The 7,858-nt window shown below is 42.7% G+C and overlaps 1 long non-coding RNA gene across 1 annotated transcript; it reads left to right on the top strand.

Annotated features, from left to right (window-relative positions):
- The first annotated feature begins 1,751 nt into the window (after positions 1-1,751).
- Positions 1,752-7,618, top strand: LOC145430508 (uncharacterized). The gene is made up of 2 exons (XR_013911088.1): positions 1,752-3,112; positions 5,109-7,618. It is a non-coding gene; the product is annotated as an uncharacterized LOC145430508 (long non-coding RNA).
- The last annotated feature ends 240 nt before the right edge of the window (positions 7,619-7,858 follow it).

Here is a 7,858-nt window from a genome sequence, read left to right as displayed (position 1 = left end):
AAGAATACTGTTATGTACTAAAACGGGGGCCAATATAGTCCCAAGAAGCATTATTAGTATACGTACTAGGTAAGATATACTTGGGAAATATAATTGAAGTATACTCATTTTTGTATGGCCAGCAACAAAAACTAATGGCTACATTTAGAGTAATGTTTAAAAATGACTTCATTTAGCAGGATGTTGCTTTTTTTCTCTTCTTATTCTTTCTTATACTGGACCTTCATTTGTTTTGTATAAGGTGGTACTTTTTAAGACACCTCTGCCTAACTACAGTGAACTGACCTAATAATATGCTCTGGTCGTCATTTTACACAAGGTGTCACATCCATGAAACCTACACCACTAACCAGCATCAGTCCTACAACTTCACTCTCAAAATTAATAAATTCTGGGACAAGCAGAAACTGTATTTTTAGCGGTGCATTTTGTTGCAGGCCAGACTGCTATTAAATGCTCTCCTAAAGAAATAATTCCTTTGTAGCACCACTTCGTCTTGGTTCAGAAGAGATGTCCTGATATACGTGATTGTTAGGTATTTTAGTACCATGGGAGCATTTACTGGATATTGTTTTATAGTGACATTATGCAGGAAAACTCTGTCATTCAATAAGGCCCCTTTGTTTTAGTTATTTTTCTCTTTGACCCAAGAATTGATGTGTGAGAATCACAGGCTGGTACAAGGTTGAAATACCACAGAGATCACTCCCTCAGCTACATTAGTTTCTTAATCTTTTAGGAGACGCCTGTTGAAGGCCAGATGGTTTGTTTCAGAATTCACTAATGAAAGAACTCTTTATTTCGTGCCTTGAAAATATGTCGCTGAGATAATCACAATTGTAGCTGAACTGATACACTATACAAAGGATGCTTCTTCACCCAAGGGCAGAAAGACGCTCCCTTATCTTGGTCTGTACTGGTTTAAACTGAGAATCTGCTGACTCATGAATTTGTCCCTCTATATAAACTGTTGTACTTGTGAATAAAGTTGAGTCAATTTGGGAAGACAACCTGAAGCAGTCTCTGTTTTCTTGTTCTCCCAAGCTGCTCCCGAGCTCGTACTAACACGCTGAATGGCATGCTTGAATATTACTTGAGAATATATTTGACTGTGTTACAGACTAAGGTACATTCTCTGCTGATAGACGTCCACGCCTCGGAGGAAGCCGATCCACGGATTAGGCCCTGGAAGCCGTTTCCTTCAATTTTGGTGTCAGAAGTGGGATCCTGACGAAGGTAGGCACTCGTCTTTTATTTTATAAGACTGTGTTATGCCTTTCTCAGTGATCCACATAGAAACGGGATACGCTGACGAGGCCTTCTTTAGTGGCCCACATAGTAACAAGTGGGATACGCTGAGGAGCCTTCTTTAGTGGCCCACATAGAAACACAGGAAGTTGCCTGTTGTTTTGTAAATTAAAGCAGAAAGGACACAGGAAGTTGCCTGTTGTCATAAACTAAGAAGTTGCTCACCAGCAGAAAGGACACAGGAAGTTGCCTGGGGTCATAAAACGAGAAGTTGCTCGTTAAAAAGTGAGAAGTTGCTCACTAAAAAGATAAAATTGCTAGCAAAAAATCAAGTAACCTCAGGTGTGCCACAGCAAAATAAAAACTAACTTAAATCCTTCAAGCGTCTAAACCCCTCTGGAAATCACTGACCATGGGTCAGAATAATTCAAAGACCTTAGACGGGTCCGATAAAAAATCAAAATTAACTGTAAAACCAGATACCACCACTTGGGTGGGCCTGATTATAGATATATATTATGTCAACGAATTCCAGGTGTGACTGAATCTCAGCTTATTGAAGAAGTAGAGGAACTAGACCCTAAAGATGACCAAGCAGCCAACACCACCTCGTTTTTGTGGATAAACGATGACAAAATCACAGCCTTTTTTCAAAATCTAAAGAAATTTCTGCTCACAATGTCTAGAGATAAAATCAAACGTTTCACACACTGCTGGACTAATGAGGCATGCACGCCTGAAGGAGGAAATGATCAGATTTTCATAACAACATTCTTAAACAATATTCATCCAGAATGTTCACAACTATTGAAGCTGACTGCCACTGATAATCTCTATGACATGAAGATAAAGAACTTTATCACACTTGTCAAAACAAAAGCTGGTGCAGATCTTTTCCCCAACAGCACGAAGGCTAAAAGTGTTAAGATGATGTTGAATTTTGATGTTGAAGGCTCAGAGGAAAGTGAAAAAATGATGTATGCAGGGGCCCCGCCCCCTCAACAAGCGCAGCAGGGAGATTTCAGAAGGAGAGATGGGGGTGGAGACGCATGTTTTTATTGTGGAAAAATAGGACACTGGAGGAGGGAATGCAAATCAGCAGCACGTAGGTCTCAACCACAAAACACAGGACCAGCTCCTGCCACTAGGCGTCAGCAGAGCTCTTCCAGACAAGGTAACTGGCAACGCAGACAGGAATCACATCAAAATAATGGCCCTTTTGCACTTAGGCAGCAACCTTATAATCCACATTTTAATCCCCACCCATATGATAACGAAAGACTGGACCGACAATAGGGAGGCCCAGGTGAAGACGAGGGACAGTGTGAAGCACTACACACGATGCTGCATTTGCAATTGTCCCGTAACACAGAAAGCTTGCCCACGTTAGATATAGAAATAGGTGAAAAGATTTATTCCTTTTTAGTTGACAGTGGAGCCACTAAAAGTTCACTGTCTGGAAAATTCTATAGTGGGCCTGTTTCCTCTGTGTGCATCAACACCATGGGAATAAACGGAACTCTAGTGCAATGCCCCAAAACTCATTCTCTAAAAACACGCTGGGGCCCAAAACCAGACGAAATTACATATCATCCATTCATAATTATTCCAAACTCGCCTGTGAATCTATTAGGCAGAGATTTAATGGCAAAAATGAACTTGTGTATTTCATTTAACACAAAGGGTGAAATGTTTGCAGACACTGATAACAGCTATGTTTTCTCTGCCCTATGCACCGACACCATGGAGAAGGAACAGCCTCTGTGTCAGCTGGACGCCTCAGCAGAGAATGAACTCAATATCCATCTGACTGGTACCCCACGTCACACACTGTGCCAAACACGTGTACAGACACCACTACCAGGTAACCCCATGCCTGGAAGCCACATATTTGTTTCTCTCACACTGTTCAACAACATGATAACTGCTCACACCAGTGAAGGCCAAACAGTGGTTTTGTCACATAACTCAGACATAGGCTATGACATTACTGCACCATGTCGACACATAGATCTAACCTACCCCATACACTGTACTATCTTTGCTGTCACATTGCCAGCTGAATATCAAAACATGACATTATGGTCAAGAGGTGAGAATGATGTAGGATTTATCGACTGTACACCTTATCATGCTCAGCTGAAAAACAACAAGCCGGTATATGTCAAGCAATATCCCATTTCCGCTGAAAAAGCCGCAGCCTTAGACATCATCATAGGAGATTTATTGACAGCTGGAGTAATAAAGCCCACAGTATCTCCATATAACACTCCTGTCAATCCTGTGCCAAAGCCTAACAAACCTGGCGTATGGCGTTTCACACAAGACTTAAGGCAAATTAATGCAGTCATTATGCCTCTGCCACCTCTTGTCCCAGATGTTCCCAGCATACTGACATCTATTCCAGCAACAGCCACACATTTTACTGTGGTGGATTTGTGCTCCGCCTTTTTCTCAGTACCTGTGCATGAGGACACACAGCCGATATTTGCTTTTACACATAGAGATAAGCAGTACACATGGACTCGCTTACCCCAAGGCATGGTAGACAGCCCTGCGGCTTTCTCAATGGTGGTACGTGCTACCCTGGACGGCTTCATTCCTCCAGAGGGCTGTACCTTGATCCAGTACGTGGATGATCTCCTCCTCTGTGCTGAAAGTGAAAAACTATGTCAAACTGCCACACATATGCTACTCCAGCACCTCCAACAGACTGGCCACAAAGCATCAGCAAAGAAAATGCAGTACTGTCAGACTTCTGTTCAATATTTGGGATTTACACTGTCTCACGGACAACGTTCCATGACTACAGACAGGGTCAAAGCTGTGACCTCTGTCCCTAAGCCCACTACACAGAAGGAAATGCTGTCTTTCCTAGGCATGGTGAACTATTGCAGACAGTGGATACCAGACTGTTCTTTTCATGACCACATTCTGCGTGAATGCTGCAAAAAAGACAAGCCTCCTCGAATACTGTGGTCAACAGAAATGACTGCCTCTTTCAATGCATTACAGGGAGCGCTGACCTCCGCCCCTTGTTTGGGTCTGCCTGACTACCACTTACCGTTCCACCTGTACGTCACAGAGAACGGCACAACCTGTGCAGGTGTATTGGCCCAAGAGCATGGCTGTGGCTACCGTCCAGTAGCCTTCTACTCAAAGGTGCTGCCAGCAGTAGTTCAGGGGATGCCGGCCTGCCTGAGAGCAGTAGCAGCTTGCTCTATCATGATAAGGGACTGCAAGAAGCTCACACTCTCACATGACACTATTCTACACACCAATCACCAGGTCACGACCATTCTAGCAAACATAACTACACAACATATGACCGCACAACGTCGCTCAGGTTATGAAGCTACACTGACTTCAACAGCAAATCTCACTATAAAAGCAAACAGCACACCCAATTCGCCAGCACACTTACTCATTCGTATGCTGTGTTCCTCTGACCGACAGGATGGTTCAGACGACCCTGACGATCATGATTGTATGACACGTATACAGGAATCCACAGCACCACGCCCAGACTTAGAGCAGACACCAATACCAGACTCAGTCATTGTTTATGTGGACGGGTCCTGTTCAAAACCAAATGACAACTCATTTCTTTGTGGCTATTCGGTGGTGACATTGCCTGACATCATACTAGAGGCTCACTCATTACCATTTCACTCAGCACAAAAAGCAGAGCTCATGGCTTTAATACGCACCTGTGAGTTACATGTGGATAAGCGGGTAACAATTTACACTGATAGCCGTTATGCATTCGGTGTGGTGCATGACTTTGGCACATTGTGGAGACAGAGAGGCTTCACATCTGCTGATGGAAAATCGATCGCTAATTCTGATCTTGTTCAAAGACTTTTGCAGGCTATACAGCTGCCATCGGCAATTGCAGTTGTTAAAACGAAGGGGCACAGCACGGCTGACACAGACGAAGCAGTGGGAAATGCTCTTGCAGACGTAACCGCGAAAGCAGCTGCTGCCTCACAGCAACCACCCAGAAAGGAAGTATTATCTTTGCCTTTACAGCTGCCACTTGTCGCACTCCCAGACTATTTAGAAACAAATGTTGACCTAAAATTCATACAAGAGCAAGCCTCTGCCTTAGATTACACTTACTGGGAAAGTAATGATTGTACCTTAGATAACAGAGACGGCTTATACAAAAACCTTGAGGGTTTGATTGCCCTCCCATCTTCACTACTGCCAATCCTTGTCCGCCATTTTCACGGTGTGAGTCATGTCGGACAAAGAGGGGTAATAGGAGCAATAAAATCAAGATTTGTAATCGAGAAAACATCACACGCAGTAAAACGCATATTAGCAACCTGTCTAACATGTGCACGAACTAATGTAGGTAGCTCAAAAGCAAAACATCAGCATTTACCACAACCAGATTTCCCATTTCATACATTACAAATTGATTTTACACACATGCCAGCACAAGGAAGCATCAAGTACTTACTGGTAAATAGTGGACCAATTTAGTAAATGGGTAGAAGCTTATCCAACATCAAAAGAAACTGCAGAAGTAGTCTGTCAAAAGTTGTGCAATGAAATAATACCCAGATTTGGAATACCTCACCAAATTAACAGTGATAGAGGACCTTCATTCACATCAGAAGTAATTCAAAAGTGTGCTAAAACTCTAGCAATAGACTGGAAATATCATGTGCCATACCATCCTCAGAGTTCAGGAGTTGTAGAAAGAATGAATAGGACCATAAAAAATCGCCTGACTAAAGCAATGATAGAAACAGGAATGACCTGGATCAAACTACTTCCTCAAATCCTCTGCGAGATTAGAATGACTCCATCCGCAGCAACCAAATTATCTCCATTTGAAATAATCATGGGAAGACCGTTTCCAACACCATGGTCAGCCTCCAGAGGGGCACCGCTATTGGAAGGGGACATAGACACTGCATTGTCTGACTATGTTCATAACCTGGTAGAAACACTGAATAATAACTATCAGAAAGTTTGTCTCTCTCAGCCTCTCCCTTCCACAGATCCAACCCATCCGTGGAAACCAGGAGATGCGGTGTTGGTGAAGTCGCTAAAACCAAGGGCACTCAGGGAGGCCGCGTGTTCCAGCCCCCAGACTGTACTTGCAGTGACGAGAACCAGCATCCTAACAGACGGACAACCTCAGTGGATTCATGCCAGCAGGGTTAAGACCAGCCCCACCAAACCACCTAAGGCGTCGGATCAAGTAGATGACGACTCAGGCGAGCCAGCGCCCGGATTCAATACACCTACACACGCACAATCACTGATTAACACACAACGCCTGAAAGAGCCAAGACTCAGAAAGCCCTTTGATCTCCCACCTGAACAACAACAAGGTACTCGAACATCCAGCAGGAACAGAAAGCCTAGAGTACCACACAATGTCTAACCTGATAAAGATAGACTCGTTTCATCCTGATAATGGAAAAAATGAAATGCCCATTGTCATCACACGACGCTTAGGTCTCTCGAACCTGGGACCAGGCCAGGAGACGACTTAAGAACTGTGTTTTTTTATATATTTAGATTATTAATCATATCTACTGCATTAACCTTAGGATTTTTATTTACTATTTTGTATTGTAAACTGCAACCCTGTTCACATTTCTACAAGCCACATTTTTGCTGACAATACCTCATGCTCCACTTGGCAAGACACCCACCTAGTACAGCTACTTCAATGTATTTGCAATTAGCACAAATTGATCCTGAGGATGTGCCAGATGTTACCAATGATGATCCTGGTGTGTATATTGAACATTAGGCTGTGAACTATTACATTTTATGATTTGCTTTTTATATTATGTTATTACATTTGTGCTTTTTCCTTTCTATTTGAGTTATTATTTTAAAATAATAATAAAAGAGGGGAACTGTTAGGTATTTTAGTACCATGGGAGCATTTACTGGATATTGTTTTATAGTGACATTATGCAGGAAAACTCTGTCATTCAATAAGGCCCCTTTGTTTTAGTTATTTTTCTCTTTGACCCAAGAATTGATGTGTGAGAATCACAGGCTGGTACAAGGTTGAAATACCACAGAGATCACTCCCTCAGCTACATTAGTTTCTTAATCTTTTAGGAGACGCCTGTTGAAGGCCAGATGGTTTGTTTCAGAATTCACTAATGAAAGAACTCTTTATTTCGTGCCTTGAAAATATGTCGCTGAGATAATCACAATTGTAGCTGAACTGATACACTATACAAAGGATGCTTCTTCACCCAAGGGCAGAAAGACGCTCCCTTATCTTGGTCTGTACTGGTTTAAACTGAGAATCTGCTGACTCATGAATTTGTCCCTCTATATAAACTGTTGTACTTGTGAATAAAGTTGAGTCAATTTGGGAAGACAACCTGAAGCAGTCTCTGTTTTCTTGTTCTCCCAAGCTGCTCCCGAGCTCGTACTAACACGCTGAATGGCATGCTTGAATATTACTTGAGAATATATTTGACTGTGTTACAGACTAAGGTACATTCTCTGCTGATAGACGTCCACGCCTCGGAGGAAGCCGATCCACGGATTAGGCCCTGGAAGCCGTTTCCTTCAGTGATAATGTAACACATTATCACAGTTTAGCGCGTTGGGTTGTGTT

This window comes from Astatotilapia calliptera, chromosome 8 (assembly GCF_964374335.1).
Source record: "Astatotilapia calliptera chromosome 8, fAstCal68.1, whole genome shotgun sequence".
Classification (NCBI taxonomy): Eukaryota; Metazoa; Chordata; class Actinopteri; order Cichliformes; family Cichlidae; genus Astatotilapia; species Astatotilapia calliptera.
Note: the sequence above shows the minus strand (reverse complement) of the source record. Positions and strands in the feature narration are given on the sequence as shown.